The sequence below is a fragment of the Danio rerio genome, chromosome 23 (assembly GCF_049306965.1).
Source record: "Danio rerio strain Tuebingen ecotype United States chromosome 23, GRCz12tu, whole genome shotgun sequence".
Lineage (NCBI taxonomy): Eukaryota > Metazoa > Chordata > Actinopteri > Cypriniformes > Danionidae > Danio > Danio rerio.
Window position 1 is genome coordinate 10,833,761 of NC_133198.1, and position 11,281 is coordinate 10,845,041.

At 36.7% G+C, this 11,281-nt stretch overlaps 1 protein-coding gene across 4 annotated transcripts in view; it reads right to left on the minus strand.

The window, feature by feature from the left end:
* foxp1a (forkhead box P1a) overlaps positions 1-10,995 on the minus strand; it is an 84,904-nt gene extending 73,909 nt beyond the window's left edge. For 3 of the 4 annotated variants that reach the window (XM_021469823.3, XM_021469822.3, XM_005161959.5), the window contains exon 1: positions 10,873-10,995. The gene's annotated coding sequence lies outside the window, so the exon portion shown is untranslated. 4 annotated transcript variants of the gene reach the window in all.
* Between the last annotated feature and the right edge of the window lie 286 nt (positions 10,996-11,281).

The following is an 11,281-nucleotide window of genomic DNA, read 5'->3' on the forward strand; positions in this document are numbered from 1 at the left end:
TGGAGTAATGATGCTGAAAATTCTGCTTTATCATCGAGGAATAAATTACATTTTAAAATATATAGTAGTTATATTATTTTGAACATCAATAGTATATAACAACCATACTGTTTTATTGTGCAGTGCTCAGCACATAAGAGTACACCAATCACAAATCCCTTTTTTTAAATGAATATTTTTATAGGAAGCTTTACAATATTATATTTGTGCAAAAACAATAGATTAGTCAGTATGAAGCCAAATCTGGAGCTAATTTAACAAAATAATGTATGATAAAGATACGAAATAATACACTTAAATTTATATATTAGGAAAAAATATTAAATAAAAATTTTAAAAAAGAACAAAATTCAGAAGAAACAAACAAACAAAAAAATCCAACAATTTGGGGTTTTTGATTCCCCCAAAATTTAGCATGGATTTGATTGTATTATCTTATTTCTTTGGTAATTAAAATATTACAGGACATTTGCAGAAATATAGACAGGACCTGTGTTGTCACTAAAATTTTATTTGTTGGGGACTACTTGTCACTTGAGTGCAAAATGAGATTGTGTCTTAGAATCAAGTAAACAGTTTGTGCTTTTTAGCACAAACTATGCTACCTTCTCTGTAAAGTCGTAAACACCATATTTTCGGTTCCTCTTATCTGATTGGATGTTGTTTTATTTTCGTAACCTCGTAAGAACCAATACAGCAAAGAATTAAATTATGCAGCATCGAACTATGAGGCTAAAAGAAAACGTCTGTTTTTTAACGTACAATTACGTAGGTACACAATGAAAAAATTATGTTTTGCACAGTTTGTAGTCAGTTAACTGAAAATCCAGACAAGTTGAGAGATTTTTTTTTGTTTGAACAAGCAATTACCAAAAGCAAAACCTCAAAGCATGTGTGGCTAAAACGATTGACGAGAACCCTTTATCTGCTTCACTGAACTTGACTGTGAGATGTATGAACGAAGAGATGTATGAGCGCATCGAGAAACTAATCAACACAGCTTGCCTGTTTTTGTTCGTTGTCTGTGACTTTGAAACCAAATTATTCCCATATTACCGACATGCTGTTTTTCTATGATATAAATTTGTCTATTAATGCTTCTAAAGAGTAAACGCCATCATTCCACTTGTCCGCACTTTCCTGTTTGTTTGTTTCATTGTGGGCTTTCTGCATAGTCTCTGGTTGCGCAATTCTGACAGAGCAGAATAAAAGTGTGCTCACTCAATTGGCTAGTGAGACTGTCACACATTGACGGCAGTCACGCACTTGCTTTGGGTGGGGGAAATTATATAATACATATACATTTCATACAGGGTTCGGCGATGTCAAAAAATTTGCCATCGTACGATGTCTAATGTGAAACATCGCAATTGATTTATACTGAATTCATTATTTGCAGCCTACAGTTTCAACTACCTAACCCGCATGGTCTTTGTTTTACCCGTAAACAAATCATAAATAAATAAAGATAAGTTACACACAAATTACCACCTGTCAATCAATTTTACCACAGGACTCTGGCATGAATAGGCAGAGTGATCTGTGTTGTTATAATGGCGTTGACAAACTTGGTTGGGAAAAAAGGAGCACAACCAACAACAACCAGCCTCTGAGGTTTTTGTAAGTACAAGCGTGTAAGCGAAAGATTGAAGCAGTGTACTGACGCTGTGACATGTTACCTGATAGATTCAAAAGACTGAGGAGTCGTTAGATAGAGACAAGATTAATTAAACATCCCATTTAACAACTATAGTGAGACGCGATCCATCGGTACATCCTTGATAAACTGTCCGACGTGCACTGCACTCTAGGGTTTTGTACTCAAAGCACCCGCTGACAGTCTGAAGCTCAGACGCGCGCATAAGCTGCAGAGCATGACAGTGTGTGTGGTCATGTTATGTGCGCTTTCAGCAGTATAGTGTGGAAAGAGGGCTTTTCAGAAATGCTAGATGAAACGCCAGTGTGGACGTGGATCGTTTTCATTCTAAAATGCCATTTCAAAACTAAGACGTATTAGTGTAAACAGGGCCTACGTGTGTATTTTTCACCAGGGGGTTTGTGACGGGGTGAGGTGGAGGATCTCGATGCCAGCTCAGCATTGTGATGTCTATCGGCCATGGCGATATCGGCGATGGCATCTTCTATTGAGTCAACCCTAATATTATATCGCAGCCTCTTGCGATTAGCTAATCGCAATGCTTAATCGCACAGCCCTAGTATACAGTTATGTTTGGCTTTTGACACATTATTTAAAATAGGTGGGTAAGAAATAGCTATTAACTTTTTTTTCTTTTTGGTGGGGCCAGTGAGAATTTTGGCAGTACAAGTACAACTCTAAATAAGGCCAGTAGAAAAAAAATCCTTAACGTTGAACTCAGAGCATGAAGAGATATTGTAAGACCTGATGCTCAACAGCAAAATGTAAAAATGAAAAAGCCAAAACAGAAAAAAAAAAAGTTCTGATGCAACATAAAGTAATTCCAACATCAACCTCATGCAAACAATTCATAAACTAAAACAAGCCTGCAGTGTACGCTTCTCTACAGACCACATCAGTGGTGCACAAAGTGCTCAAACTCTTCAGGATGGCAAACACAGATAGCACGACCACACTTTACTGTTCCGGAGTATTTGAATAGGTGTGCGAGTCAGTTGAGATAGGGCAGAAAAGTTATCACTATTTCCATATGGATTACACTGATAAGACAGTGAAGCCACTCTTTCTCCACTCTTCAGCAACACCTTTCCAGTCCGCAAAGTAAACTCGTGCTTATTTACCACTGATTACTATGCAGACGTCACGAGCTGATAGTTTCGTTTGCTTAATAAAATAACCCACACAGACGACTAAGCTCATTCACTACGCCAAATGTTAACGGGAAACGACAGTGACTGCACGAAGCTAACCAAGAACAAACTTGTCACACTGGCCAAGCCGAGCAACCCAGCCATTACGTTTCCTCACCACAACAAAGTGCTCTCAGTGTTCACACACTCATCCGAAACCCCTTCACCTGAGGGGAAACCCTAGGTGATGCCAGAATTTAAGAAAGGGGAAATGGAATCTAAAACTCCCACCTAAAAAGGAAATATCTGTCACCTTCATCTATGAATCCAACGCCTCTTAGCGCCACACGTGCCGTTTCCTCGGAAAGAACAAACCTTTTTTGACTTACTCCTACATTGTCTCATGCTCGTGGCACTCCCTTCAACTATCACACCGTTTGTCTTACAAGCGCAATAGAGCAATTTAGGTACTATAGCTTGTTGTTTCTTCGGCAGACAGCCATCACTGTCTGAGTATGATGTGTCGTAAAGGTGTTTATCTTGACGTGTCTAGAAAAACGTTAATCATTAATCAGGTTATGGCATTGACATTACAGGTTCCTGAGCATCTTGTTTACTGTATAACCGGAGGTGGGGGAGGTTATGTCATTAAGAATTCAGACATCAATTTTGAGCAGGTCATTAAAGCTGTTATTGCAGAAGCATGGTGAAGCCTGTCAATTAAGGCTGGGTGACATGACAAAAATCTCATATCACAATATAAGTTATTTTATATCCTGATAACAATATAGTCACTTTTCTGTAGATTTAATTAGTTAATATTGACCAGATGTTTTTTTTTTACATTTTCATTACCAAACAAGTACTCATTGCTCTCATTCATATTTGATTATTTGATTTGATTATTATTCTCACTTTTATTTAGAAATTCTGGGCAAATGTTTGATTAATATTGCAGAAAAAAATAGATAAATATTAATGAAATATAAAATATGCATAATTACAAGCCCAAAATAAAATATCATTAATACAAAATGTAAACATAGTAAACTACTTTGCAACTTTCTCACCTGGGTTGAACGATATTAGAAAAATCTGATACTCTGATATTTTATTTTTCTGTTATATGGGATATTTTAAAGTCTTGAAAAATAAATATTTTTATCTATTGAATATTACGATATAGGATATTTTCATAAGATAGCTTGAATAGCACTGTTTAATGGTTTTCTATGGAGTCTAGCAGTACAGAATACAGCTTTTTTTTACTTTGTCTCGTTTATTTCAGATTTCTAAAAATTCTTAGTTCAAGAAAAAGTATTGCTTTGTTTTCAATTTTTTCCTTTCACTTTTCAAGCTTTTTTCATAAAATCTGTGAAATAATCTAGTTTTCGCTTTGAAATGTAGATGTGTGGACTTGACACAAGACAAAATAAATTCTAAGTAAGAAAAAACTTGTACAAAATGTAAATTGTATAAATTAAATATAAATACTTAATTACAATTTTGTAGCTCCTGGCCAATACCTGGTCAATGCAATATATATATAAATATATATATATATATATATATATATATATATATATATATATATATATATATATATATACATATATATATATATATATATATATATACACTCACACCAGATCATTTGAATTGCTATATTTAGAAAGATTTTTTTTTAATTCAGACCGACTAAATATTTTCTATGCAGTGCATCTGCAAAAATGTAAAAAATATATATATATATATATATATATAATCCAAAACAAAAAATAAACAGTGCTTCATGGTTTTCTGGTAGAGGTGTGAACCTATACTGGTCTCACGGTTTGGTTACGATTATCATGCCTTCGATTCGGTTCAATTCGATATCTCGGTGCATCACGGTGCATTGACGATGCTTTCCATATACAGTATGATATTTTAGGGGGGAGGCTATTACATGCTGTCTGTATAAACACACAGACACACAGCACCACACTGTCTCTCATTCAAACACATACACAAACATAGACAGCACCAAACAAACACACACAAACACGCACACACACACACACACACTTAAGCCCTCGCAACAGGGAGAGCTCGAGCTGAGCGGAGCAGAAAAACGGAAAAAAAAAAAAAAAAACGAAAAAAAGAAGCACTTTTCCGATGGTCCCTTACTGAGAGCTTCTCTCAGCGCGAGCTCCCGGCTAAATAGTGTTGTAAATACTCGCGCTCAACTCCCTAGCGACAGAGCACATAGGAGATAAATGACGTCAGTACATAATAACCCGTTATGATTATTAACGAACCGATACCGAATTTTCCGCGTCTGCATCGCGGTGCACCGAAGAAACAATTAATTTTGACACCCTATTTTCTGTGTAGTCTTAACAGTATTCAAGTACAGAAATTGAACAATCAAATGATAAATAAAATAACTTGGTCATCACTGAATAAAAAATTTAAAAATAATAATATTTAACAATTTCTTTGAATCTTTAATAAATAATCTAATCCTGTGATGTGAATATTGCAGAAACACACATTGTGATATTGATACTCAAACGATATATTGTTCAGCCCTAATATGAAGACTTTATTTCATCCATATGATATATATATATATTTTCATAATGCACAACTCTACTGTTAATCATGGCCTTATTTAAACAGACATAAAGAAGAAATACGGATTGAAATGAGGAGCATGCTATACATAAACACTACTTTGATGGACAGTAACTCTTTATCAATAATGCAGTTGTGAAACACAAGACAGGTCATCACAGGTTTGCCAGCAACATGACGAAAAATGCCTGGAGCAGAAAGATATGATAGAACAACGTACTATGAAACACGTGGTTTCCCAAATAGGGGTTCCTGTGGTATAAAGGGGGGCTAGAAAACAGCTAGAAAATGCACAATGCAACTATTTAAAAAAATAAAACAAACTATAATTGCTTACATTTTAGCTGTTGCGTATGAAAGAAGACCATGTTAGCTACCATAAGTTTTAATTAGGGCGGAACAATATATTGTTTAAGCATTGATATCGCAATGTGTGTATCTGCAATATTCACATCGCAGGATTAGAAAATTTATTAAAGCTTAAAAGATAAAGATATTATTAAATATAATTATTCATACAATAATGCCCATGTTATTTTACATTTGATTGTACAATTTATGTCCTTGAAAAACAATCAAACTCTGCAGAAAACTATAGCACTGTTTGTTTATTTATCCTTGCTTATTAATTATTATTTATGCAGATGCGCTGCAGAGAAAAAGACAAAAAAAGACTAAATTTACGAAACCTTCCCAAAAAGAGCTATTTAAATCATCTGGTGAAATTTTATACATATTGTAATAATATATGGCAGCAAGACAAAATACCACAATGTCAAGATTTATTCAATATCATGCAGTTCTAGTTTATATTGTAAGAAATCAGCTAATGGGGGTTCACCCATCTTCTACGTTTAAAACCTACATAGTTCTGATTTCACAAGTTGTGATGTGGCAAATGATGACATTTCTTTGTCTCTTAACTATGTATGAGGCTGTGTCCTTATTCTGTGAGGACATTTCACTTAATTATTAAAGACAGCATCCATTGATTTCTTATGAAACATGTTTTGATTGGTCGATTCATAAAGCCATCAATTTCCATCCAAATGCCATCCAAAGTCAAGACACAAATGTGATTCATTCATTGTATAAGAATTGGTCTTTATAGCTCCTTGACTTGTCAAAATATGCCACAAAAGTTATTAAAAATTTAGCAGTAGGGTAAAACTTGATCATTTTGAGTGCAGGAACCAAAAAGTTTATTTATATTGGTCAAAGAGTATGTGTTTTTTTGCAATGTGTCAAGAGCTTGTGTAAAGGAGAATTTACGTTCATTTTGTGTGTGTGTGTTGGTCAACTGCAGTGTGCATTTGTCGGAAGATTTGATGCTCTTAATTCAATGCACTCTCCTCCACTTTACATAATATGTACTTGTTTTTTCTAGCATTCTTTCAAAAAATTATTTAAAAAAAAAAAATTCTGGATTTTACAAACTAATGGCAATGCACAGGTGTTTCTCTAATCTCTTCAACAGTCCAAAACAAATCTGATAAATCACATCCATAAAAAAGTACCTGACACGTCTCCGGTCGCTTGTAGTGAATCAATTCATTTTTGTAAGAAAATCCATATTTTAAAGATGCAGTATGTAGGTTTGACACCAAGTGGTTGAACTAGGTAATGCACCCGTGGTTAAAAATACAGCGCAGGTTGCCAGATTGAGGACCAACAGGAGCGTGTCTGACGATCGAGCCTAAAGGCTGATTTAAATCGTATTCTATATATAAAAGCAACAGCATGCGATAGAAGGAAAAATTTCCATATTAAAAAGAGATTTTGTTCTAACCAACAGCCGGAATTGATGTATTAGAAACTGCTTCTATTTCTATAAACAACAGAAAACTAACAATGATCACCTCAGATACATCTCATGTGCTTTATTCAGTGTTAAATGCTTATAATGTGAATTTGAATGCCATTTTACATGACATTCATTGCCATACTACTGAAAGCAGAAGCAGATAGTTCACCTCAAAACAAAATAACCACCTCACCACAAAATAAACTGCTTTAAATTTAACTTTAGAACTGTGACTCTGTGACCCACGGCGCATGCAACGCGCGTAGCTGTGCATTTATACTTCTGCGCGCTGTCTCTGTTGGTCTGAATTAACACTTCCGAAACGCTAGTGGGCAGTGAGGTGTTAAAGTTCCTCTGTGTCGAGTTTCTTCTCTGCTGTTTTGCTTTTCCTGAACACTTCCTGGATGTACAAGTGGCTCAAACTCGCTCATTTTGAGGTAGGAACCGGCGGACGTGCAACAACTTTAACTATGGGGTAAACACAAAACAAAACTTTCTATCAGGAGCTCCTTAACGGGACTCCACACTTCTCAGTCCCGCCCAGACTCGTCAGCGCTACCAAGCTGACCAATCACAGAGCTTGCGCTACGCATCGTTGCGACGTGTAGTTACAATTTTTGAGAGTGGCTCGTCAGCAACGCCGATAAATCAGTATAAATCAGCTTTAACACATATCAGTGATTCAGCATGTATATTTAATAATGTTAAAAAGGTTTAATATGTATTGATTAGATTATAAACCAGGGGTGCTCCGATCAATCGGCTTGAAATCGGTCTCGGCAGATAATCACTTTTCAGGTAGAGACAGGTTCCGAAACAAAAGTCTAGGTGTGAAAGCACCCTTAATCTTCCTCTCATTTCAGAGTCTGCTAATGTCCACAGGAGGTCACATTTCGGTCACGGACACGTGCTTTTAGAGCCTTTCTGAATGAATGAATGAATGAATGAATGAATGAATGAAATATGCTGTTTTCCAACAAGGCAACCCAGGCTGCTGAAATATAATTGGCTGAAGTGGCAGTGGGTGGGTTAAAAGAACCAAAACAAAGACAGACGTTCCAGCACATAACTCAGATTTTTAAAGCAGAATATCTGACTTCAGCATTGTTTTTCAGATAAACAAGAATGTTCACTTAGCATGTTTCTTAAATATCTGCAAACATATTATAGTATTTTTTGCTTCAGAGCTACAGCACCTTTAAACATTATAAACAGTTTGTGTAATGTCCACAAGCTGCCATACTCGCATTTATGAGAGACTGGCTTTTTGGTGGATGACAGAGCCCATGCACTGTTGAGACTAAAGGCTGATTTATACTTCTGCGTCAAACACCGGCGTATGCTACGGCGCTGACGCATAGCCCATCGCCGTGGCCGTCGCCGTCACTGACGTGCACCTCTCAAAAATTGTAACTACACGTCGCAACAACGCGAAGCGCAAGCTCTGTGATTGGTCGGCTTGCTAGCGCCTACGAGTCTGGGCGGGACCGAGAGCCGCGCGAATGGCGCGAGCGATTGTTTACAAGTGTGGAGTCCCGTGAAGGAGCTCCGGATGGAAAGTTTTGTTCTGTGTTTACCTCATGGTTAAACTTGTTGCACGTCCGCCGGTTCCTGCCTCAAAATGAGCGAGTTTGAGTCACTTGTACATCCAGGAAGTGTTCAGAATAGCAAAACAGAAGCGAAGAAACTCGACACAGAGGAACATTTACACCTCACTGCCCACTTGCGTTTCGGAAGTGTTAATGCAGACCAACGGAGACAGCGCGCAGAAGTATACTGTAAATGCACAGCCATGCGCGTTGCCTGCGCCGTGAGTTGCGCCGGTCACTTGACGCAGAAGTATAAACCAGGCTTAACGTGGTTTATTCAGCCCCTGCAGACACGTGAGACTCTTTATATTGTGGATGTGCTTTATTGGACAAACCCACTCTTTGCCATTGTAGATCTTGAAAGAGCAAATTTTATTTTTAAATGACTCATTTTGGTTTTAACTAAACTCCTTAAGTCCTACAACACGCAAAAAACAAACAAAAAAAAACATGCATGAACATGACAATTTGTGGGGAAATCATTCAAATATTAAAGTGATAGTTCACCCAAAAATGAAAACTGTCATCATTTACTTGCCCTTGACATTTTCCAAATCTGTATGAGTTCTTTTTTCAGTAAAACACAAAAGACAATATTCTGAAGAAAGCTGGAAACTAACCACAGACATTCATAGTATTTGTTCTTCCTACTATCAAAGTCAAGGGTTTTCAGCTTTCTTCAGAATATCTTTCGTGTTTAACAAAAAAGGGGGTTTAGAACCACTTGAGGGAAAATATTATACTTTCATTTTGTCTTCATCTTTTATATTATCCTTATAGCTTTAATCAACCCTTCAGATTTCAGGTGGCAACTCAAGGAAATATTTAAAGCTAAAGGCTCATTAAAAAAAAGGTTGTGACTACACTATTGAATACCTGTACTGCTGAATGGGCAGATATTTACAATGGAGCATAAAGTGAGAAACCAGATCCCAAGGGCAGTAACACCTGGTTTAAGAACGACAACTTAAGTCAAAGAGAGAGAATGGGATGCCTGTAAAATGCTCCAACAAATGATTAACTGAGTTGTAAACGCTCAGAGGCAAAAAGGAGAAATGAAACCTGTCAAGAGGCGTTGCTTTGCTTTGTTTGTTGTTGCAACAACTTAGAAATCAAACAGTGAAGCTAAAGGAGAACTTTTAAACTCTATAATACACCCATGAAGATTAATGAAAGCATGTCTTGAAATAGTGGCTGTGAAAACCACAGATATATATGTAGTAGACAATAGGATGTAAGACACAGTAACAGTAACATCTCTATAGATGATGAATGAGAGATGGAGTTCTTGTTTAAACCTCCTTTCCAGAATCAAGACAGTTAGGATTTACACTCAAATGATTGAGGGTTTGCTTATGGTAACAAACAAACAAATCAATAAAGTGGTTGCAAAATGTATGGAAAAAAGGTTAAGTGTATGCCAAATGTTAAAAAAAATGTAAAATTAACAAAAACTAGAAAGAATTTTTAAATTAATTATATACTTTAAATCTTATTTGTAGCTCTAGTCTAAGGTACGTTTAAGCATCTAGTGAATTGCGTTTCTAATGTATTTTGATTTGATGTCTTGTTTTCATGTAAAATATTAGTCTAATAATGTACATATTGTGTATGGATTGTATGTGTATAAGTACAGTTTGTATTCATGTCTTTAGCTTCGTATGATGTATAACGGTTTAATAAAAAAGAGCAGTTATGTTATTAGACGTGATTTACGACAGACTGCATGCAGTGTCTTGAACTGAAGTTACTCAGGCTGTTTTTGTTCTCCACATGAACTGAGCCAAAGGCACATGTTGGCCAGCTAACACAGCCATGAGGGGTATAAATAGTACCTTACGAAAATTACTCGATGTTAATAAAGCCTCCAACTTTGTTCAAAGCAAATTACCTGTAATAAAATTCCAACTAAATGCCGATAAAAGTGTGGAGACCTTTGAATTAGCTGCTCCTCCTGTCTGCTGCCCAGTGCTGCCGTTAGTTATGATAAGGCTAATAACTAGCAAATCAATCTCGCATGTAAATTAGGGATAAACACAGAGAAAGGCAACGTTATATAGGCAATCAACTCACCTGGGATGAAGCGGGTTCTCAACGGGCACAAATGAAAACTTTAACAGCGACCGCGGAACGAACTTTCGCGAGCTGGAAAGCGCAGTGTGTCGGTCTCCCATGAAGCTCGCGCAGCCGCGCGCTGGCCGCCACACTGCCGCGTGCAGCACAATGTAAACAACAGTATCCGTCCGCGGTGAGCGTCCCGGGAACTACTTTACAGATCATGGGACTAGATAGCCATTACACGCGACCGTTTACAGTGTGCGTTGAGCTATAAACCATAAATAAAAGGGACTTGTTAAAGTAATATCGAATGATGAAAGTCTTTCTAAAACGAAGTTTTTGGGAGAGTTTTTAGAGAAGATAATATGCAAATGGCTGACGTCACGTCCACCTGCTGAGGGCTGAAGTGATTCGTCGGAATAAG